Genomic DNA, 24,962 nt, shown 5'->3' with positions numbered 1-24,962 from the left:
TCTGAATTGATCTGTAATAAGGTTGGAGGCACTAATAAGGGGTCAAAGGTTATGGATTGAACGATGTCTCATATTATCGGAGAAAGAACCCCCCACCCATCCTCTGTCTAGATAAGTGCTGCTGAGTACAACCTTGAGTTGCTGTTGCTGCGTAGGGATAGCTGCCCACTACAGCTGTCAACCCCTGATCAGTGCCCCCCCCCCCCCCACCTGATGATTACAGACCAATTCAGAGCTTATCGGTCACCCTGTACACGCTTAAAAATCTCAACGCTAATCCTCCACAAAGTCCCATCGCAAGGGAGAAACAACAAAACGGACTAATTTTATATTTGTTTACTTAACCCACCCACCCTGTATAATAAGAAGAAGAATACGGGGTGTTAAAGCGCCTGGGTTGTTTGATTTATTTCACTTGCGAGTCAGTTGGGGGCAGTCGCCACGCTTAGGGGCCGCTCCGCGCCAGTGCCGCTGCTACGCCAGGTAAGGAATTTATCGCTCGCTCGATGTCTCCCTCTCTCTCTCTTGTATCCTCTTCTTTTCTCCGTCGTCGTCTCAGACGACCCACAGCCGCCGGTCTTTGTCGCCGCGTCTGTTGTTTTATTTTATTTACTTACGCTTTGCCCCCCCTCCTCCTCTCACGCCGTTCGAAGCCGCCGCTGGCCGCTTACCGCCCCGTTCGTCCGAGGCTCTCGCCTGGATTTTTCCGCGGGAAGCCTGCGCTAGGCCGCAGGGCCGAGGCCGGTCATCTCCGCCTCCCTTAACCGTAGTTCGCGTAATGGCGATTTTTTTTCCCGTCCTTGGCGGGCGTATCTTTACGAGGCTGGATAAAATCGCGACTCATATATATACATTTTTTTTGATGCGCTGTTCATTTTCGCCACCTTGCTTCGGAGTTTTGTTCGCTCGTCTACAAAGTGCGTTGCTTTCAATGCGCTGTCTCGTCTTTTTGGTGGGTAGTAGGGGGTTGTGTGTGTGTATAATGCCTCAGCGGAGGTGTATTTGCGTCTTATGTATTCTGTAAAATGCCGTGTGGTTATTAATTCATTTTATAAGCAACCACTGCAAACGTTGATCCACCGCCGTGTTTCCATTTGCCCCAAAGTGTCAGCGTGTTCATTTGTAAACAATGATATATTTAAGACCCGATGGGGTTATTTTGCGTGTAATGTCTATCGCATTTGTTTTGTATAATAGTGCGTTATCAACTGGCGGTTTAAAACATTGTGCAGTGTGGCATTTACGGTCGTATAAAGGCATCGGCCAGACATTTCACAATCGCAGGAACCTCGTGAAAGTGGGCCCTGAGGCTCGGTGAAAGATGCAGAAAATTGAGTGGCGTTGATTTTATTCTTGGCGTCTTCACACGACATAAAAAAATAGGAAAATATCAGTGGGTATAAGCCTAAAACCTTGCAGGCCATCTCTCGCACTCTTTCGTGTTTATCCAATGGTGGAAAAATCTACAGTTGTGATGGCGAGAGACCAAATATATCCGTAAAACATCAACTTTGCCATGTTAACTGCACAAACGCGGTGATCATTTTAGCCTCTCCTAAGTGATGATGATGGTCCTGATAGTTATCGGTGCATGTTGACCCTGGCTGAGATTCCAACTCGTGGCTAACAACTCCGAGGTTCTGGATACTTCACCAACAACGGAGTGGCATCTGCTGATGAAAGTCCACTGTGACATGGTCCGAAGATGGCACTACCGATGCACATTCTTGAATCCATGTGTGTGGAGCTCTGCCTCACGGCTATGTTTTCGCTCCGGCTACTCTGCTTTCTGGTTTCCTTGCACGCAAAGCCAAATGCTCAGAAGTGGAACCGTCCGAACATCTCCTTGTGGAAGTCTCCTCAGAAAAAAATGATTCTATAGAGTCGGTGAGGCTTTTCCTGGATAAATAAAGGAAATTGTTATTCCATGGATTAAAACCGTTTCAAACGGGGCCCTGTGGGTGGTGGTGGTCAATGTGGCCTCGTGAACAAGTTGGATTGATCAACGTCGACACTCTGCAACAACTGAAACTCCGGTCCCTGTAGATGACGATTAAGAAAAGCAGGCCTGAGGTAACCAAAGTACTCAACCCCAAGTTGTAACTTCACCTAAACCACCAAACTCCTGAACCGTGTCATCATGGCCATAGCCGTTGATGCCACCAGACCTCGCGAATGCGTTCTACCGTCTGCCAGGTACCGCAGCTACTGCATAGGAGACACTCGACCTCCAAGGTCTTCCCGAACAGTATCCCACCATCTGCTGTGACTTCGGTATTTCGCTTGGTCACTGGATTCTTGTAGACGACTCCATGCCCGCCTTGATAAACCGGCCCTCCCTCATCCTGCACACGTGTCCCACCCAGCGCAACCATTTTTTTCCTCGCCATATATTCGACAATTACCTGCCATGTTCTCGTCTGGTCTTCTGCATTTACTTATCCTGTCTAATTTCAGAGCACCCGTAGTTGACGCCTGTGCATAGGCCTGAGCGCCATCATGCACAATTTTCAGCATCTGTAGTATCTTACCTTGGATGCCGAAACAGGCTGGCAGTTTCCACAGGTTCGTCATTGGCGTGCTTAAAGTCTAAAAAGGAAATCCAGTGATCCACCCCATACTGCCAACTTTTCTCTATTAGCTGTACCGATCTAATCACTCAAGCCCCTCCCTTATATAAATACACTCTAATTTTCCTGTAAACGTTTTTTCCATCTGATACTTCACCATATTCATACATAGTTTGGTAATACTTGACCCCGGATACTCAACGGACTTATTTCATTGGAGTTACTACAGTCCTTTTTAGTCCCCATCTTATGTAGTGGTATGATGATTGTCTTCCATTCCTGTGGTGGCTGTTCGTTATGCTAAGCAGCTTTGATTGCCTACTGCAGCTACTCCAACACACTATGGCCTCCTTTTACATATTCCCACCACTGTACCATATTTCATCTGCTTCAGGTGTGCTTCTGCGGCAGTCTGGAACTCTCTTCCTTCTGATATTAGGAAGCCACTGGAGCTCTGCACTTGGAAACAAATTTCTTTAGTTCTGCTTTTTGTATTTAGTTGTCCTCCCTGATCTCGTCATGGAGCATAAACCATCGCGCAAACTCCGGTCATTCTCGCAGCGGCTTCTAGCTAGCTATAGAAAAAAGACGGTCACCGCATCACGCGTTTTCAGATGCACTTCTGCAGCCGTCTGGAACGCTCTTCCAATTTTAGGAAGCCACTGGAGCTATGTACTTTTAAATAATCTAGATTGAAAACTAATTTCTTTAGAACTGCTTTCTTGTTTAGTTGTCTTTACCCCACACCTCCGATATGTACGGTTGTCTACGTACCGTGCGAAAGAAGTTCAATATAATGTGGAAAGACAGTACAGGGTGACAGTGGGACAGTATGGTTCCCCGGGACCATGGTTACTAATGGACGTGCTAATGATGATTGTTGAGACAAACGTTGACAGGGTCACGTGAGGGGAGCACGGGATCCATTGGCGGAGGATGTATAATAAGGACGGAGATTGACAGAGCAGGTGCGGCGAAGGGAATTCGAGAATAGGGGCGTGGCCGGACCGGACGAGGCATAAGAGCTGGTGCGAGCCGGAGCTGGTGGCTGTTGGTGTGGGGAATTGTCATTGTCGTCTTGGACGAGACGTCTCCATCGTCTTCAAGATGTCTTGAGACGAGAAGCTATGTTGTCCCAGAATAGTCGTCGAACTAACCAAGTGTATATAATCACTCGTAGTTACTCGTTGAGTTGTCAGTGGACTTTATTCTAATAAATATACAGAAAGACAAGACGGTGTCTTTGAGAGCTACATTACAGTGGCGTCAGAAGTGGCTATTGTAAAATGCCGAAGAATGGAAATAGTAAGAACCCACCTGTAGCATCTTCAGAGACGGAGAAGGGAGACGGCCAAGGAGTTCCCCCAGCAGCCCTGGTAGCCGGGAGCCCGGTGATGAAGCCCGAGGGTGCAGAGAATGCGGCACCTGCGTCGGAGGAGTAGCCAGCCCTCATGGCGGAGGCAGATCGACTCCGGTTGACCGTCGCTGACTTGACGTCGAAGAGGAGAGTGGCGACTTAGGGAGCCGACGCAGCCGGGGACGAGCCACGAAGTCGAGTGGGGTTGGTGGAGCGGCTGCCTGTGGTCGGGGTTCCCGCGTTGGAGACCACGCGGTCGGGGTTCCCGCGTTGGAGACCACGCGATCAGGGGCCGCCATTTCGCGGGAGGCAACACGACCGACGGCCGCCATTTTGAAACCTTCGCGGGAGGCAGCGGAGGCGGTGTCGTCTCGGGCGGCGGTGCGAGGAGCCGACGAGCAATCACGAAGGTTGCCATTGATCAAATAATTTATGGCGGCGTTTGGGGGGGGGACTGGAGTGCCTTCACCTGCCAGTTGGGAGCAGCGTACCGGTCTGTCGTCTGGACGGAGGAAGAGGCGCCTACAGCTCTTGATAATGATGACCTCGCAGTGTTCTGGGCCATTCCGGAGGAAAGGAGGGGGCCACGCTTCAGGCTGCCTACAAGGAGATGTCGGCAGTATATGACCCACCGTCGGGCCCGGGTGGTGCCTGCAAGCGGGCGAAACCTGGCGAAGACGGTCTGGGGTGGAAGCAGGGATCGGAAAACCTCGGCTTGGTGACGAATGGGCCAGCCGACCATCCAAGATTGTCGTGGCGTCGCAGGAAGAAATGGAGCCTACGAGGGGAGTGATGGCTGCGGTTCGCGGAGGGGACCAGCGGCGAAGGGGGGATGCCGGGACGGCTCCGGGAGTGGCGATCTCGGTCCGATTCGGCGCCTTCGCCGCGGGCGCCCAGGCTCACCTGCTCCGCTGCGGCCAGCTTCGACACTTTGTGCGGGGATGCCAAGCGTCGTGGGGACATCATGGAATCCTTGCGTCCACCGCCTCGTTGACAGCTACGGCCTGGCCCAGGCGAGTCATGATGCACCAGACACCCGACCGCTAAAACTCACCTCGCGTATCGGGGATTCGTAGAGGCCGAACTCGGGCACGCAGTGGCGAAAGCTGGCGGGCCGAGTAGTCGTAGGGGCGGCTGGTTCATGGGGAATTGTAGATGGTGTGTTTGGTGTGAAAATGTGTTCAGGGGTGAGTGCCTTGGATTGTGATTCTGGAGTCGTTTTGTCATGAAGCCCTCTAGATTAAGGGATCGTTGTGGCTCGCTTGGGTGATTGCGTGTGTAGCGGCGAACGGAGGTAATTAGGATGTTGTAGAGCTGGGGTGCCAGTATTGGATTGGGACGGATCCTGACCAGGATGGCCCGAAAGTGTTGAATGACCAGGGTGTGTTCGGATGCCATGGGACCACGAATGTTACGGGGATTCTCCCCATCGGCGAGCATTATTTGGCTCAGGTAAAATTCAAGGAATTTCTAGAGATCCACCTGACACGAGTGTAGTGGTCCCGTCATGTTGATGCAGACGGCTCGACCTGACGGCTCGGAGGTCGAGGCCCTCCGTGGTACGTCTAGAGCACTGGGCTGTGGGCTCACATTGCTCAGGAGTAGTGGTCCCATCGTGTTATGGCAGACGGCTTGACCTGACGGCCCAGAGGTCGAGACCCTCCGTGGCACGTCTAGAGCACTGGGTTGGGGGGCTCACATTGCTCGGGAGTAATGGTCCCGTCGTAGTGCGGCAGACGGTTTGACCTGACGGCCCGGAGGTCGAGATCCTCCGTGGCACATCCGTAACGGTGGGCTTGGGGCTCACTTTAATTGATAATAGTGATCCTGTGCGTCGTTGCAACGGTTTGACCTGGCGGGCAGGAGACGGAGGTCCTCCTTGGCCCGTCTAGAGCGTAAGGGCTGCGGACTCACACTGCTCTGGGTGCTAACGCTATTAAGTGGAAATTGGGAACCGTTCCTGCAGATCCTATTTGGGGATATGGAAATTGCGGGGGTTCAGGTGAAAGAGGTATTGCTTAAGCGAGGTTAGCAAGGAGCGACGGGTTCGGGCCAACCGCTGAGACAGGGGGGTGTTAGGACACATGCTGTGAAGCATGAAAGGGTGAGTTGTGGCAGTAACCCTAAGTTGTTCAGGGCGCAGGAGGTTGAGTGTGACTCCTGTTGAATGCGATTCCTGTTGAGTGAATGTTGGCCGTGGAAACGCCGCTATGGATGTTGGATGGGGTCCGGCCTCAGGAAGGGACAAACCTTCCTTGTCAGTAAATCAGCAGGCTGTATGAATTGTCGAAGTGTGTGAGTCAGAGGAGGTGTAGTATGGGATAGAGCATGGCTGAGTCGGTTGCGAAGTGCCATTGCTTTAGTCCCCGAAATTTGCACTGGCCACGTAAATGGCTGGTGGAGGTTATTAAAAATTGACGGCCGCGGAGTGGGCAAGGGCGGGTGATATGTCGCCAGTGGGCAGCCCATGAGTTGTGTTCTAACCGTATGTTCGTCTTAGACTTGAATCATTCATCCCCAGTGTTGTGCGGTCGGGGTCTGGGGTGTCGGACGGGCCGGGCCGGTGGGCCGGAATAATTGAACGCCGAGGGATGTGTGTTGTTCCACCCCCCGTTGCGAATCCAAGGCGTCAGAAGTGCCCGAAGACCTCAAAACACCGCCCGGGCTTGAGTGCAAACCCTCTTGGCCATTGATGGCCACAAATCTGCCCGGGGAGAAGGACCGACGTCAAGAACTGGACATTTCGTTGACGGATCGCCGTGATGTTGTTGGTTTCCTTGTGTGTTGTGGGCGTCTGTCTGTTCAAAATGTCCGTGGCTTGACGGGACGATCGCGGGGGTTGCGTGCGTGTGTTGCTCGGATTTTGGAAATATTGTTGTGTTGTTGGTTTGGTTATTGTTGTCTGCATTGTTCTTCTAAGGAGTAAGTTGTTCCTTCAATCCTCAAACAATTGGTATGCGTTGTTTTAAATGGTTGACTGGCCTAAAAATATATTGTTTGAAATTGTGTTAGCCGAGGACTGCTATTTTTTAAGAGGGGAAGGGGGGGGGGTGATATAAAGCCAGTACAGAGCGATAGTGGGACAGTATGGTTCCCTGGGACCATGGTTACTAATGGACGTGCTAATGATGATTTATGAGACAAATGTTGACAGGGTCACATGAGGGGGAGCATGGGATCCAATGGCGGGGGAAGTATAATAAGGGCGGAGATTGACAGCAGGTGCGGCGAGGAGAATTCGAGAATAGGGGCGTGGCCGGACCGAGCGAGGTGTAAGAGCCTGTGCGAGCCGGAGCTGGTGGCTGTTGATGTGTCGTCGTCGTCGCCTTGGACGGGTTGTCTCCATCGTCTTCGAGATGTCTTGAGACTAGAAGTGTTGTCCCAGAATAGAGTCGTCTAACTAACCAAGTGTATATAGTCACTCGTGGTTACTCGTTGAGTTGTCAGTGGACTTTATTACAATAAATACATGGAAAGACAAAACAGTGTCTCTGAGAGCTACATTACACATGCATACAATACTGTCAACCTTTCTCTCCTAGGTTTCCTCTTACCCCCTTTATTTTCTCATCTCAGAAGATCATCGAAGGATTACCAATGAAGACCTCTCTGGGTATTTGTTTCAAGTCGCACTATTGAAGGTCTGCAAAGAGAAGCTGTCCATGATGTTCTCGCACCTGTCAAAACCTATCTTTCAGCTCCTGCACTTTCTCATCCAATTGGAAGAAGTGCTAGATCATTCCCCTCAAAAAAATACTTTTGACAGGTGCGAAGTCACACATTATTGGTCTATCTCCATTCTTTCTACAAACTCGAAAACAGTCGAGCGGCAAAGACCGGTGTGGCTATGACCACATGTAACTGGCTCAATGAACTTCAGCCCTGTCCAGTCTGCATACCGAGCCCTCCGATTGACTGAGGCCACAGTCGTGTGGCTATTGTCAATGACCTGCCGGCTGTTGATTCTTCTGGGTTGGCAGTAGCACTGGATGGACTGAACATTTTAGTCGCTCGTGACCCCATCAATCACCGTGTCCTGCACCACCTGCAGACAAGACACGTCCAGCATCGTCCTGTATCTGTTGGCGTCCCACAGGGATCCGTTCTTGGCCTGTACATCGATATGCTGATGATACCAAGCCTCTGATTAGCACGGTTGGCTACGTTTGGTGTGAAAAAAGTTGGGTACATACCCAGTTCTACATCCCTTTCAAACTTATGGTCCCAATACAATGAACTTGCTCTCAGAATATACATCAGCTCTACAATTCTGGCCGCTGCTAAACAACTTACAACTCAAGCCCTTAATGTCCGAGACCACGATCCCTGCAACTCGTCAGAAGTTACGACGTCTGGATGTGCCAGTTTCCACCGTCGTCCCGGGTAGTTCCGTAGCAACACACGGCAATCTTTAATTTCCGGGTATTGCACTCGACAAACATCTCACCTTTGAATCGTGCGTCGGCAAGTTTATCCAGTTTTGCACTGAGCAGAAATTGCACAAATAAGGATGTGGTCCATTTGGCTCTCGCGTCTCGGCTATTATAACTCTGCTGTACGGAGCCTTGCCAGACGTCTCCAGCATTTTCCAAAACACCCTCCTCGCCGGTGTCGTTTTCCCAGACCCCACTGCTGCTCGCAAGCTCCCTCAAGCCTTGTGAAAGAGCTCTGCTGGTTACCAATGCACGGGAGAGTCCAGTTGTAGGTCACGGTACTGGCTCTTATAGCAAAGAAGACCGGTCAATCATCTCACCTGAGCAATGTCTTCCATCCATACTTAACCTTCGCAAAATATACACTATCTGGCATGAACCTGCTGCTGTGTGTCAAATCCACTTGGCTTAGGAGAGCAAAACGGAGCTTTTCATCTAAAAGCCTGGTGGCCTGGAAGAGTGCTTTCTGAGGTCCGCTCAGCTGTGAGAATCTGTGCTTTTAAGACCGGACTATCTTCTGCGCCTCACGTTTTGTTGAAAATGTTTCCGTGCCGTCCGTGTTTCTGTCTCGGCTTTCTGCTGAATGTAGCCGCGCGTTACAAATCTTGAGTTGACTGTGACTCCCTTTTCTGTTACTGCACCGATTACCGCAATTTTGATGAAGAGCGGCCAAACTCCGCTTAATCAAAATGGAATTTCCCAAGCGTGCGTGCATGCGTATGTCTTTGCGTGCATCTTTATGTGTGTGCACGGTTCTGTGTTTTTCCAAGATACTGAAGAATGGGCACCGCTGAGGGGTCGCCAGCCCCCAAGAGGACCGTGAGCCGGTCTCGAAGGCCTCGTCACAAGCACCGCACTGCAGAGTGCTTTATGGCCACCTCCTTCTTGCCGACAAGGTGCGTTGGCGTCTCTCAACAGATATCGCTGCCACCTTTGCCGTTAAATGACTACGTTTTGGGGTTTTAACCGACAATAAAGGAGTTTTCGTTGGGGCCTATGCGTCACAGTGCCAGTTGTGCCAGAGATCACACGACGCACCGTTCGGCCGCAGAGTACACACTTTGCACCGAGTACCAGGTGCACTGTGCAGCAGTAATTGCTTAATTGTTTTTTTGTCCTTAACAGTTTCATCTTTTAATCATAAATAATGAACATGATTTATAACGCGTGCATATTTCGCAAATCGGTCGCGTTATTCTATTGAGAACTCGGAGGCACGGAGCTGACCAGAGCTCAAAGTCCCTTGTATGCTTGCCTGAACAGGTGAGAGCCTGAACAGGTGAGAGTGTCAATCTAGATGTGAAGTTTTCGTGACTGCAAGGATCCATACTCTTTGGATCTTTCGGTAAAGTCACGTAGGTATAACATAAAATAAATTAAATCACGACGTTTCGGGCGCAACACAAGCGGAGTAGGTGAGAATGTGTACTGGGTGACAGCCTGTACTGGGTGAGATCCTGAACCAGGTGAAAGCCTGAACCAGGTGAGAGCCTTGAGGTTTTGCTTGAAGGATGGTGCTACGTACGACGTAGCGCAAACCGTCAGCCAGATATGCACACACCATGTAGTAGCTTAAATTTTATTGCAGATCAAAGTTAAGCTTTTTAAAAATAATTTGATTGCGTTTGAAGGAAGACGTGACACAGAGAAGACTAGCAGTTGTTTTTTCGGGAACAAAAGCTGCTGCTCCTCAGGACAAGTAGAGGGGGCCACCTCCTAACACAAAACACTTTTCGGCGAGGCGTTTCAAACACCAGCGCAGTTCTCATCGGGGGTCCTTAGGTGTCTGTCCAGCGGCACTGACCGCCACTTCAAAAGTTATTGGTGGCCACTCGCGAGGACTCGCAAAGTCACGTTATCAGACACAACCGTCCATTCGTGCGGCTGGGTGGCCAATCTCATAAAGTGCGTTCGATCGCCCGGCTGGTCCAGCGTTAATGTTCGTCGCCTCCGTGAGACTTTTCTCGGCTCCGATTTGTCCGATGCATACGCAGGGTGGTAGTGTCCTGGGCTGTCCGCCACAAAGTTTCAAGCGATTAGTGAGAAGAAAATTGTCGTTTTAAAAAGATCTTGACCATTGGGAGTTGCGTTCCACTTTGGTGGCATCGCAGTTGTGTGGTTTCCACGCTTGTTTGACTCCGTCGCTTGCCGATTTCAAGAGGACCATCAGAACCTCCAAAAGCCTAACGTGCCACAACCCTCTTTGAGGTCAAGCGCAGGCTCTCAAAGCACCTTTGTTCTGTCCAGAGACTCGATGCAGAGCGAACCAGGAAAATACCGATGTCCCGAACGAGCTCTTTAATTTTTTCACCAATCCCACTAAAAGACCTCCCGGTTTCACTTCACCCAGCAAACAAGTGTCCGGATTGAAACCGCATCACAGCATCACACGGCAGATGTGGATTTCTCATGCCACACCGATGGGCAATTGAGAATAATCCACGGTCCGACTGTGGGTCACCACCACTTTAAGTAACTTGAAAATTAGGTTGATCAGCCCCTGGAATGTAGGGGTCAATGTTTTCCAGCAGCATTAGTTCAAGCAGGAAAACTCAAAACAGGTTTTGACTTTCTCAGTCTCATTAGTAGTCTGATTGTTAAATATATTGCTCCTGGGTTGCCAGATGTCCAAGGTTGTAGGGAACAACCTGGGACTAATGTCCCAAGTTGCAAATGTTCCGAACAATCGCTTGGCCACCCCACAGAAGAACCTACCTCTCATCGCCTACACCAGTGGTGGCCAACCCGTCGTAGACCAAGAGCCAAAAAGTAGCCATGATGTCTGCAAAGAGCCAAGTGTATACAGTGCCGAGAACCCCTTCGGATGTTCACATATTTTACATATTTCAAATCTATAATGTTATTAGACCTTAATATAAGTCCTAATAATAGATAAAGATAACCTGATTAAACAAATTACACAAAACCATGATACTCTTTCAACATTTATTAATCTTCATAACCACGTGTGAAACAGTATGCGAACCTTTAGATTCAGTAACTGGTGACACCCCCCCCCCTTAAGCAGCAATGACTCCAATTAAGTGTATCCTGTAACCGTTGGTCAGTCTCTCACATCGGATTCGAGGAATTTTGGCCAATTGATCCTGACAGAACTCCTTCAACTCGGTAACATTTGAGGGTTGCCTTGCATGGACAGTTCACTTCAGTTCCTGCCACAACATTTAGATAGGGTTTAGGTGTGGACATTGACTAGGCCATTGTAAAAAGTGGAATTTCTTCTGTTTAGAATCATTGTCTTGCTGCAAGACCCAATTTTGGTTGGTTCAGCTTCAGCTCACGGACAGATGGCCTGACATTCTCCTCTAGAATTTTCTAATGCAATGCAAAATTCATGGTTGTGTCAATGATGGCAAGCCGTCCAGGTCCTGAGGCAGCAAAGCAGCCCCAAACCATCACATTTCCACCACCACGCTTGACGGTTGGGATGAGGTTCTTCTGTTCGAAAGCAGTGTTTGGTTGTCGCCAAACATAACGTTTCTCGATTTGAAGCTTTCGTGACTGCAAGGATCCATAATCTTTGGTTCTATTCGGTAAAGTCACGTAGGTAAAAAATAAAACAACAAAAATCACGACGTTTCGGCCACAACACAAGTGGCCTTCTTCAGGTGAAAGAGAGCAGTAATTTTCTCCTTGCTATCTTTCTATGAACACCATTCTTGTTCAGTTTTTTTCTGAAAGTTGAGTCATGAATACACACATTAGCCAAGGCGAGAGTAGCCTGCAGATCCTTGGATGTTTCTCTTGGGTTTTTTGCGACTTCCTTGATGATTTTCCGATTTGTTCTTGTTGAGATTTAGGTAGGACAGCCGCTCCTGGGTAGAGTGACTGTGGTCTTGAACTTTCTCCATTTGTAGACTATCTATCTGACAGCGGATTGTTGGAGCCCTAAATTCATAGAAATGGTTTTGTAACCCTTTCCGGACTGATGAGCATCAATAGAACATTTTCTGAGGTCCTCAGATTTCTTTTGATTGTGCCATGACTTCTATCCACACACCTGCATGGTGAAGGCCAAACTCTCAAAGTTTCTGATCTTTATATAGGGTGGGGCCTTCAAACTCACCCATTAAGAGCTACCTAATTATTTAAACTCCGATTCTATTTATTCCCTTAATTGAGCTAATTAAACCAGGGGTTCACTTACTTTTTCACTTACCCTGAACCTTAATTACTCATTGTTTGCTTAACTAATCCATCATTTTGTTTCAAAAGACATGGAATTGGTTACCATAAACCCAATTGGATATTTAAGAAAACACCGGTTTTGATTCAAGAAAGCTATTATGGTAAAACGATGGAATTTACATAATTATTATTGACAGTTTTTGGCATAGCACGAGAGACATTAATTTTCTTTGCTACTGTGGTAATATGTTCTACGTTATGCCCCTTCGATGGAGCTGCACGTAGTGGATTAAAGAGCCGAATGCAGCTCGGGAGACGTCAGTTGGCAACCGCTGACCTACAACGATGGGCCAGCCTAAGCCGAGCCCACAGCGTGACTGCAGTCACCGAATCTCAAACCGTGGGTCACACAGTTCCACTACTGCTGACTTAGAATCATTCACTGGCACTGGTTTCAGATAATCGTCAGGCTCCTTCCAAAGCCGCCTGGCTCCCTCGCTTGCCAACCTTTTTACGAATATAAAGTATTTGGAAGAGAAAAGAAGATCCATCGCTGCGGTGATGGATTGAGAAGGTGCTTAAAAGTATTTTTTATCTAATTGATGAAGCTTTACTTATTGTGCCACTTTGGTGTCATTAATTTATCCACCAACTTCATATTGAACGAAAAGAAACAAACGCAATGCTCCGAGAACTCCCTGCAAATTACTCAATTGGGATTACGCAAAGCAACATCGCCCCTCTACTGCGGAAAACTTGGGAGGACCCTCCTGAACAAGATTCGAGACTCGGTGAGGCTTTTCTTGGGTTAAAAAAATCATAGTGGTAATAATAGTGTAGTGGTTCACATGAGGGAGGCAGAGGCTTCTTGGAGGCAACACGTTTATTTACAATAAGCCTTACAACACGATGGGGTTTAACTGCTCCTTCACCAGCTACCCGAGGGAGGTATCTCCTCCGGGCTATCTCTCCCTAGCTAACCCTTGCTCACACGGGGTGGCGATCTCGGACCGGACCCTGGCTCGGGTCCGCGTCCTGTAGTCGGGCAGGTCTTCTCCGGGTGACGGCTTCTGTCTTCAGTCTTGCAACAGCTGCCAGACCCGTTAAGGGGTCCGGCTCATATTGCCAGTCCCGGGGCTTCCTCCGCCCCTGGCCATGCCTCCCTTCTCGAGCCTTCGAGAGGGACCTGGTCCTGGTCCTGGTCCCGTGGTCCCCCCAGCCCCCTCCTTGGGGCATCTTGGCCGGTACCTCCGGTCACCAGGCCTCCAGGTTCACCTGGAGCGCCATGGTCCCCGGAGAACCCCTGCGCCGTCCCTGGCGCTCTCGCCCCCTAACCGGCAGAGGCTGGCACTGCACGTGGCTGGTGTGAGCGGCGCGCATCATGCCTCGCACAGGTCGGCTTATGCCTCATGCAGTGGCCTCCACCGATGCCACTACATCAGTCATGGATCAGGTGTGGCACACCCCAGGACACAAAGCCGTGATTTGCAAGCTCAAGACTTGTTCTTTTTGGTAGCGCCGTCACTTGGATCTGCTGCAGGTCCTCCTTCAGAAGCTCACCACTGACCCAGCTCAACCGCCATTTCACCTGGATGTGGAAAGTAGATACCTAATGGATTTTTGTTTTTTTACCCGGCCACCCGAAGCCCCAGGGGTGCCAACACTCGTCGTCCACCTCGTCTGGAAGCCATCATCTGATCCGTCAACCTCCCAAGTCCGCGCCTGTGCCCTGCTCGTCTTGTTTTGCCCGGTGTTTTTATTGTGCGTCTTTCCTCTAATTTCTCTGTCTGCCCAAAATGCCATTTTGGTTCGCACAGTGACAGTGGGCCAGTTTTACTCGTACAGCAAACCAATTCCCTCTTGTGGGTTTTTTTAGCTGTTGCGGTTTTGCGCCAAATTTATTGAGGTACAGAGTTCGCCAATCGCGCCCCTGCGGCTTGACGATTCGCGGTTGACCTGCGAGATTCCTGTCCGTGTCACAACTGTACTGCTCCCGATGACGCTGCCGCGGAAGAACACGCTCGGCGCCGTCTTGACTCCATCTTGCCTCCCAAGCGAGAACCCATTGTGAGTCCCAGGCCGCGTGGTGTTCCCAGCGTCCAGTGATGCAGTGAGATTCAACCGCACGATTTTCCTTAATGTAGTGTAACACGTACACGTGTACAGTATTGTAAACTATATATAAAAAAAAATTCTATATACTTACCATGCCATTTATATGTACACGGGAAAATGTCATTTCACATTCAAAATACTTTGCCGCATAATGTTTTCGGTTGATGTGGGGTAACGGAAAACGACAGGAGGGGGTGGGTGTCGTATTACGAACCATGAACAAAACCCTAGTTTTCCCATTTGGGCGTATTGGCGGCACACCAGTCCTCATAAAACCGTTCTGAAATCTAAATTTGAACTGACATTCGTCTTCCGACCGCATTACGAGAACGGATTTTTTGACGCACCACCACCCCGCAAGATTTTCTGACCGGGGTCGCGAATCACGGGAAAATAAACATTGCACAAAATTTTGCTGCTTTTTTTTCGCGCAACAGTGTACCGCCAATGCATTCATTTGAGTTTGAGGTTTGCGGATTAGCCGACTGTGGCTATCATCAAGAACGTAACCCCCCCCCTCCCCTCCTGCAATGGGAAAGGGTTTGCTGTATTTATCTTTTTTCCCAAGTCTATACTGATTGTGTTACCACCGTGATGTCCTGAGACAAAGAATCTGTTCGAAAACTCTTGTAGAGCATTGTTGCTCATGGTTTGTTTGACACGTTGGCTTTTGCGACCATTATTATTCATGATAAAGGATTTTTGGGTTAGGCTGAAATATTAACTAATTGGCACGTTTTGTTTACGTGACAAGCCTTACTGGTTAGCTGTGTCGGGTGGTGGTGGGTTACGACGCATTCATACTTGTGCAATCTAACCCAAAAACCCTTATTTTGATTATGGTTAGTTTAAAATATATATACAGCAAAAGCTCTGTTTATCCGGCATCCATGGGGAATTGACGGTGCCGGTTTTTGAAATATGCCGGTTATCTGAGAGTCTATTCCTATTTATTCTTAGTTTTTCATATCTGAGAGTCTATACTTATGGTTCACCAAAAAGTCCAAGTACATTACATTTTTCAAGAAAGGAACTAGGCCTACATTTGAACTATATAGGAAATAATATTTATCTTTTATGGAGATACTCATCAGTCCATCGTAGAGCATTACAAGTTGATTGTAAGAAAGCAGTGGGTCCGTTTAGAGTATTAGAGTACTGTGTGTACAATAGACACATGCCGCTAGCATCACCACTCGGCGGCGTCCTGAAGCTCCCGTAAACAACGGATCTATGTTAAGTGCATGGCAAGATGCCGGATGGCTGTCGAATTTTTTCCGGATACGTGAAGGAAGATTTGTATTGCCTTCTATGACAGATTGCCGGTTAGTAGGGCATTCCGGATGGTAAAGTGCCGGATAACAGAGCTTTTGCTGTGTACATTTCTATATGACATTGTTATTCAAGCAAATTGCATCTCACAATTGTTGATGAGCCACAGACTCAAGCTGGAAGGTAGCAACCAGGTGGTGAGTCAGCGCTACCAGCAATTTCCCAAGCTCTGCAGGTCTCTTCATATTAAGGTGTTATCAGCCAATTATTGAGTGTTTATACATAGTGATAAAACATGTTCGAGAGTGGCTCGTGAAAGTGGATATCACAGTTACTTCTGAAATTCCTTCAAGTGACCTCGGGTCTCCACACATTGTGACAGTACATTTAAACCCACTCTGCCACTGCAGAGGTATATTAATGTCGTGACAGTCAAACAGATTTTTTTAAATTCTAAGAAGCTGGAAATTTGCTGAATGAAATGCCGTACAAAAATCGAATGTAATCGTTTTCTTTTGTGCAGTCTTGGTGATCAAACTGACACCATCAACTTCACCACAGTGAAGGGCAGTGGCTGAACCTGGATTCAAACCCAGGGTCTGAGCCGTGTCGACTCAACGTCTCTTTGAGGATCCTGGGCACCTGTGACAGTGATCCTTTCTTACACAAAGCGAGAATAAAAGTCTTGTAAGTGCAACCTATTTACATCACGACTGAAACTAGGTTGATTCCATAATTATGAAGAACTTTACGATTTTAATCCGACCTCAAGGATGTGCAGTGAAACCTCGATTTAAAAAGAGTTCTGCTTGTGTGCATACAATTGTTAAATTCTGTTACTCAACTAAAATATTAAAAAAGCGATTTTTCATTTAGGTGGGGCCCACTGAGCTATATAGCTCTTTCAGAAGCGACCTGGCCACAAATGATAGCTGAACGAAGTGGCGTATGATGTTGACATTTATAGCAGACAAATATTCTTAATTCACATCAACACAATTAAGCCTGCAAAGTTGTTGAGTATATCATGGTCATGCATAGTTGTGTATGTCCTGCAAATGTAGCCGATTAGCACGGAACTGGCCAAACACTCCACTGCTAGCTAGCCTTTGCCAATGAAAGTCTTGAGATTCGACAAGACTTTCCTGTAAAATAAAGCAAACGTACCGATTATTATACAACTACAATTAATGAATATTCTGCACATTTAATTAAATATTCTGATGACAGAGAGACCGAGAGACAGAGTTGGTAATAAATCAACAGCTTTATTTAGCTTTTACATTTTTTTGCATTTCACCTGAATAAGCACAGAAGCAGTCGGCGCACTCGCTGCGATCTCGGCGACCGTGAGCTTGATTGCTTATCACGGCTAACAGCAGTGGCACAGTGATGTCCGAACCGGTCCTGGGTGCCCTGTCTCCAGCTCCCCCCCCACCCATCCCCTGAATTGACGCTTGTGGTGAAGTATGGTCAAACAATCCCCATGACCCTTGCAGCGTTGGGGATTGCCTTCCTGCAGTATTGGATTGATTGATGGCTCTCAATTATGATTATTAAACAATATTTTCAAGGGCGATTTTAAGTTTGCAGGATTTCGAGAGCGATTTGGTTCCGTGGCCGAGCAGCTCGGCTGCGGAACGAGATCAATAAATGTTGCCAAAACTATTTAAAATTTTACAGCCCTTCGTCATTCTACTGGACCAGGCTCTTACCCACGCCTCGCCAAACAATACACTTACAAGACTTCCTCGTTCTGTGTTTGTCATCCAGCCCCGGGTCTACGTGTGTGGAAGAGCGGTAACATTTTAATGCAGCAAAAAAAACCTCGGAAAGCCGGACTAATTGGCAGCAGGGTATTTCTAGCTTTGGGCATAATTGATGAATATACGTTTGAATGAGATTTATTCGTGATAATCAACACACTCAGGAGAACAATGTTCCCCCGAAAAAATAGCTTAACGTCGTGGTCGGCTAATGCATGTGCAAGTGTGCACGGCCTGAACGGTGTTCCACCCAGAGAAGTTGAGTTAATTTTTCTTTATTTTGTGATTTTCAGGCAACCTTGCTGGCTTATTCGAGTCGTATGGTTTCAAAAGTGTTTATTGTGTTGGGTACCTCGTGGTGTGACCAGGGGCGGAGCCAGGATTTTGACTTTGGGGGGGGGGCTGACTTCAATATTCTGAGATATCCAGTGTGTAATGTTTTCCAATGGGCGCCACAAATGTATTAAACAAATTGTATTGGATTTGAACGCGGAGTTTATTAATAGGTTGGAGCCGCTGATGTGGCTATAAGTTCGAAAGGCTGCCGCTCAAGCAGCCTGCAGGGCAGCACAAGGTGGCAGCCTGCAGCATTTTGCAGCAGCCGGATATCCGGTTATCCAGATTACCGACTTTCCCAAAATTTCAGGGGGGGCTGAGCCCCCCCCAGCCCCCCCTGTAGCTCCGCCCCAGGGTGTGACCACACTATGCCAAGCGCACTTGAAGGTGGTGATAAGCCCATCATCCCTACAACGATGAAAAATGAAATCTGCTTTTGTGAGCGTTTTTAATGTAAAGACTAGCCCCCGCCATAGCAATGTGGCATTTCCACTGGTTTGGGGCTATCAACATAGATTAACACCATGCGAGTGTGTACAGAGACCGACTTGACTCTTAACAACGTCGTGCCATAGGTTTTTTGTAAAGTGACTGACGTGGAATATTGCGCAGTAATGCGTCGCATGTAGTTTTACTGAATTCTCACATGCTAAAGCTACCAAAATTCTGAGGCTCAACCTGCAAGGACAACAGCGTCTTGCTTTCAGCCCACCCCTCAGTCTGCCTCGCCCACTTTTTACATAGCCACGCCCACTCACGAACGAGCCACGCCCACTCACGAACGAGCCACGCCCAGAGTGAGCGGGGGCCCCTCCTCCTCCCTCTATCCTGTTAGTCCCACCGACTGCTCATAGGTGCTGCCCACAACAACAACAACGACCGCCATTCGCCACTAAGTGGCGGTGACGTCACCACGGCGTTTGTGCCAGGCAACGTGCACTTGTAGGCCACGTCACGTGTCGAACGCCCGCTAGCAGAAAGTCACGGGACACAACCCAGGTGGTGCCATGGGTCGACTGGCAGGTGACGACTGGCCGATGCACCGCCTGTGCCAAGGGGCGTCCTGCTCACGCCCCCTGCCCCACCCACTACTTGGGTAGCCCCACCCACTTCTCGGATAGCTCCACCCATTACTCAAGTGGCCCCGCCCACTACTTATGTAAACCCCACCCACCACTCATCTCCACCAACTACTCAGGCCCGCACAGGGGCCATCCATTTAGAACGGCCGATATTTAATCCACGCAGAAACGATCAAGGATGAATAATATTAACATGTTTAAGCAAACAGATAGTCCATCGCCGGCTGAAATTGTTATCGAGGCTTCACCCCCCCCCCATTTCCTATGCGTACGTACATTGTCAGTAGACCCCCCATACGCAAGCGTACGCATTTGGGTTAACCCCCCCCCTCCCCCCTCCATGCGTACGTACTAAATGGATGGCCCCACACTGTTCATGTAACTCCGCCTACCAGCCAGGTAGCTCCGCCCACTGCTCGTGTAGCCCCGCCTGCTCGGTTAGCCCTGCCCATTGCTCAGGTAACCCCGCCTACTGCTCAGGTAGCCCTGCCCACTGCTCATGCCCACCCACTGCTCAGGTAGCTCCGCCTACTGTCCGCATCATGACTCAACCATGGGGTCAAAAAACATGTTTAAAAGCTGGTATAAAAATCACCATTTCACAAAAGCTTCTAGATTCCACCTTTCTGAACTAATTGGAACTGTCCCGGCCAAACTAGAATGCTTGGAAGCTTTACCGTATGACTACCTCTTTGTTTTCACGGTAAAATAAGGTGACTGTTGCTTTGCATGCACGCCTAGACACGGCCTAGCGGCAAGCGCCTTCAATTGTTGCAGAGGTTCACGGTTCAAATCCAGCAGCGGCCCTAATTATCTCTAAGGAGTGTAACAGCCACGTTGGTACTACGCGCCATCTGCCTTACAGTGGACGTTAAAGATCCCCCCGATGTAATTCGTAAGAGTAGGCTCGTTGTGTGCCGGCGTCGGAATCCAAATTTGTCTTGATTAGAAACTTACCCACAAATCACTCTATTGGGATGTTGCATGGTAATTATTCACAGCAGCAGTAAACGGTAATCATCGCCCCCTGTTGGCGGACCAAATTCCCAAGGTCGACTGCAAAATGAGACTCTCCTGGTCCCTCGAGTTCTCACCCTCGTTAAAGAAAAACACGAAACTTTTGAAACGTTCACAAATGACTCGCAGACTTAATTCATCGAGACGGCAGTGACGGTGTCTGCACATTGGCTTAACGGCAAGGACCGCAGCGTGTAATGCACGCGCACAGAGGCGTTCCTAGGGTACACGGCGAATCAGGACAACCGGGCCCTGCACTTTGGGGGCCTCCCGGCCCTGCGTGCGGATCGCTCCTGCAGCCGATGTGGTTCGTCCACTGTGGGTACCTTGGGTGAAGCCAACTTTCACACCTCCAATTAGCACGGTTGGCGACACGAAATAAGTTCTATTTACTTGATTTGAAGCTTTCGCGACTGCAGGAATTCATACCCTTTGGTTCTTTCGGTAAAGTCACGTAGTTAGAAATAAAATAAAACAAATCACGACGTTTCGATCGCAACACGAGCCTGATGACGACCTATGAACGTAGAACTTCTTTCGTACGTACACACAGGACAGGGAAGAGTGAATGCACTCGACCAAAACGATCGCTCATGAAAGACCTCATTTTACACGTGCACATCCGAGACCGGAAAACTTGGGGGTTCCTTTCCATTTCCGAAGCCGAGCCGCGCCACTGATGACGTCGCTCAGTTTGACGTCCCAAGGCGCACGCACGTTACGCGGTTGCGCCACTGTTTGAGTTGCACCTGTTAACGTCACACGGGTCATTCGCCTCGCCCGTTAGCGCGGCTTTCCACCAGAGCCAGATCCAGATGTTGTCTTTGCGAGGCCCAACCTAGCACGGCTTGGTTCTGGCTCGGCTTGGTTCTGGCTCGGCTCGGTAAAACGCCATTGGAAAACCGCCCTGCTGGCACGGTTCAGGAATTTGTAAGTGGAAAAGGGGTAATAGACTCACTGGGTTTCCAATTAGCCTTTTGTCTGAATACAGAACACCACTTATCCCATTAAAAATATTTCTCCTTTCTTATTTACTGCATCCAGACGTGCATACGTCACCACGCTGGTCAGTGTGGGTGGGTGAAGTCTGGGAGCCAAGATGTAGGGGCATAAAAGTACAGTATAACAATGGACTGTTCTGCGCATCTCTCTGCTGCCGACAACTTAGCCCCACATTCATAGTATTGGAGAAGATTAATTTGTTCTTGAATCAAATACATTAATAGGATACATTGCATTGGTCCGTTTTGTTTCATCAAACGTTTTTCATCAGAACAAACTGCATCCTAACCAGCAAAAGATAATTGGAAACCCAGTGACTCAATGTGAAATGTCAACCTTTGCTCACATCGCCAAACTGCACTGAAAGTGGTGCTGCTGAGAGGTGAAATTATCATTTTGATGACGAATTCGTACGTATGTCAAATCATGTGGTATGTAATGATCATTATTGATTAATCGTGTCAGATTATACTGCTGACACGTTATACACTGCAGCTTGTAGATTGATTCTGTATGCAGATTTTGGTTGTGTAGATTGTACAGATTTGTGCACCTGAAGATTGTACATGGACCACAGATTGGAAAGCAATCGCTCTGTATCAATTCAGGAATCTGTGACGCCCCCCCCCCTTACATGGTGATGGAGAGTCGTGATTGGTTGGGATTGTGACATCGCCCCTCTGATGATAATAATGATGACGTCTGTGGAGAAGTTAACGTGGCGGTGATGTAGGTGGAGAAGAAGGGGGGAGGGAGAGAGGGGAGGAGGATGGGGCAGGCAGGAGAATGTGGCGCGGGGGTGGGGGGTAGACTCACGTCATCCCTTCGTGGTGGCGAGGAGTGGGAGTTGGGTAATGTGTCGGGGGTGGGGGTGCTGGCCCAGCTGAGGCTGGAGACCATAATTAGCGAAACGGCGCCGAGCAGCCCCGGACCACGCACTACATACTCGTCCACTTGGCCAACCCACGTTATCCACACAGCCAGCACGGCATTCATACACATCTAACGTGCCCACTCGACTAACCTATCCATCCGCTCCTTAACCCACACACTCAATCCATCCACCCACTCAACTAATTCACCCCACTCACCCGTCCACTCAATTCACCCACTCACTCACCCACCGACTCAACTCGTCCAACCAACCCACCCCATCCACCCCAACTCATCTATTCACCCCGCCCACCCACCCACCTAGTCATTCAACCCACCCACCTAGCCATGCACCCACCAAACCTACTCATCCATCCACCCATCAAACCTACCCAGTCCACCAACCAAACCCACCACCCACCCAACCCATCCATCCAACCAATTCACCTGGTCACCCAACCGACCCACTCACCCAACTCATCCAACCCACCTAACCCACCCAAGCCACCCACCCATCCCACCCACCAATCCCACCCACCCCACCCACCAATCCCACCCCACCCAACCTTTATCCAGCCACCCAACCCATCCACCTAGTCACCCAACCCACCCACCTGGCCACCCAACCCACCCACCTAATCGCCCAACCCACCTACCTGGCCACCCAACCCACCCACCTGGCCACCCAACCCACCCACCTGGCCGCCCACCTAGTCACCCAACCCACCCACCTGGCCACCCAACCCACCCACCTGGCCATCCAACCCACCCACCTGGCCACCCAACCCACCCACCTGGCCACCCAACCCACCCACCTGGTCACCCAACCCACCCACCTGGTCACCCAACCCACCCACCTGGTCACCCAACCCACCCACCTGGCCACCCAACCCACCCACCTAATCGCCCAACCCACCCACCTGGCCACCCAACCCACCCACCTGGCCACCCAACCCACCCACCTAATCGCCCAACCCACCCACCTAGTCACCCAACCCACCTGGCCACCCAACCCACCCACCTGGCCACCCAACCCACCCACCTGGCCACCCAACCCACCCACCTGGCCACCCAACCCACCCACCTGGTCACCCAACCCACCCACCTGGTCACCCAACCCACCCACCTGGCCACCCAACCCACCCACCTAATCGCCCAACCCACCCACCTGGCCACCCAACCCACCCACCTGGCCACCCAACCCACCCACCTAATCGCCCAACCCACCCACCTAGTCACCCAACCCACCTGGCCACCCAACCCACCCACCTAATCGCCCAACCCACCCACCTAGTCACCCAACCCACCTAGTCACCCAACCCACCCACCTGGCCACCCAACCCACCCACCTGGCCATCCAACCCACCTATCCGGCCACCCAACCCACCCACCGGACAATCCAACCCACCCACCTGGCCATCCAACCCGGCCATCCAACCCACCCACCCGGCCACCCAACCCACCCACCTAGTCAACCAACCCACCCACCTAACAACCCAACCCACCCAACCACCCAACCCACCCACCTCGTCGCCCAGCCCACCCACCCAACTCATCCAAGCCATCCACCCTGCCACCCACCTAGCCACCCAACCCACCCAACCCACCTGCTCACCCAACTCATCCAACCCACCCACCTAATCACCCAACCCACCTACCCACCTAGCCACCCAACCCACCCGCCCACCCAACCCACCCGCCCACCCAACTCATCCAACCCATCCACCCAACTCATCCATCCCACCGAACCCACCCCACCCACCTGGCCACCCAATCCTCCCACCTGGCCACCCAACCCACCCACCTGGCCACTCAACCCACCCACCTGGCCACCCAACCCTCCCACCTGGCCATTCAATCCACCCACCTGGCCACCCAAGCCACCCACCTGGCCACTCAACCCACCCACCTGGCCACTCAACCCACCCACCTGGCCACTCAACCCACCCACCTGGCCACCCAACCCTCCCACCTGGCCATTCAATCCACCCACCTGGCCACCCAAGCCACCCACCTAAGCCACCCAACCCACCCACCTGGCCACTCAACCCACCCACCTGGCCACCCAAACCTACCCCCTAAGCCACCTAACCCACCCACCTGGCCACCCAACCCACCCACCTGGCCACCCAACCCACCCACCTAAGCCACCCAACCCACCCACCTGGCCACTCAACCCTCCCACCTGGCCACCCAACCTAGCCACCCAAACCATTCGCCCACCCAACTAATCCAACCCACCCACCTAGCCACCGAACCCACTTGCCCATTCAACCCACTCGCCCACGCAATTCATCCAACCTATCCACTTAAATCATCCAACCCACCCCACTCATCCACCCACCCCACTCATCCACCCACCCCACTCATCCACCCACCCCACTCATCCACCCAACCCACTCATCCACCCACCCCACCCGCCTTACCAACCAACCCACTCGCCCACCCAACACATCCACCCAACACATCCACCCAACACATCCACCCAGCTCATCCACCCAGCTCATCCACCCAGCTCAGCCCATCAACCGACTTGGCAAGCCAATCCACCAACTCAGCCCATCCACCCGACTCAAAAACCCATCGATCTTATCAACCCACTCAACCTGTCCACCCGCCTATTAACTCGATCAACAAACTCGCCCAATCCACTCAACCCATCCACCACCAACCCCGCGGCCCCTCCCCTCCATCACTCACCCACCCCTCCCTCTCTCATCGTCACTCGCAGTTGCTCCTCCTCCAGCTCCTCGCTGCTGACGACGATGAATATTTTGCATCAGAAAGAGTCGGGGTAGGGGGGCGCGTGGTCTCTCTCGGTAGCTTCCGTTGGGGGCCTTCAGCATCAGAAGGAAGTCCACAGTCGTGTAGCCTATATATACTGTCGCCTACCTATATATAGAGGAGGCGAGGTGGCTTTATTGGGAATTATTTGTATACGTATCAATCATTGTGGTTGGTTGGTGGGTGGGGTGGGGGGTGGAGGGATT

The 24,962-nt window shown here is 50.4% G+C and overlaps 1 long non-coding RNA gene across 1 annotated transcript; it reads left to right on the top strand.

The window, feature by feature from the left end:
• Positions 1–244: 244 nt before the first annotated feature.
• LOC142905690 (uncharacterized) lies at positions 245–18,144 on the top strand. The gene is made up of 3 exons (XR_012929704.1): positions 245–483; positions 9,131–9,256; positions 14,156–18,144. It is a non-coding gene; the product is annotated as an uncharacterized LOC142905690 (long non-coding RNA).
• Positions 18,145–24,962: the final 6,818 nt, after the last annotated feature.

Source organism: Petromyzon marinus, chromosome 57 (assembly GCF_048934315.1).
Source record: "Petromyzon marinus isolate PM22_M1 ecotype Great Lakes invasive population chromosome 57, UKy_Petmar_22M1.pri1.0, whole genome shotgun sequence".
NCBI lineage: Eukaryota > Metazoa > Chordata > Hyperoartia > Petromyzontiformes > Petromyzontidae > Petromyzon > Petromyzon marinus.
Note: the sequence above shows the minus strand (reverse complement) of the source record. Positions and strands in the feature narration are given on the sequence as shown.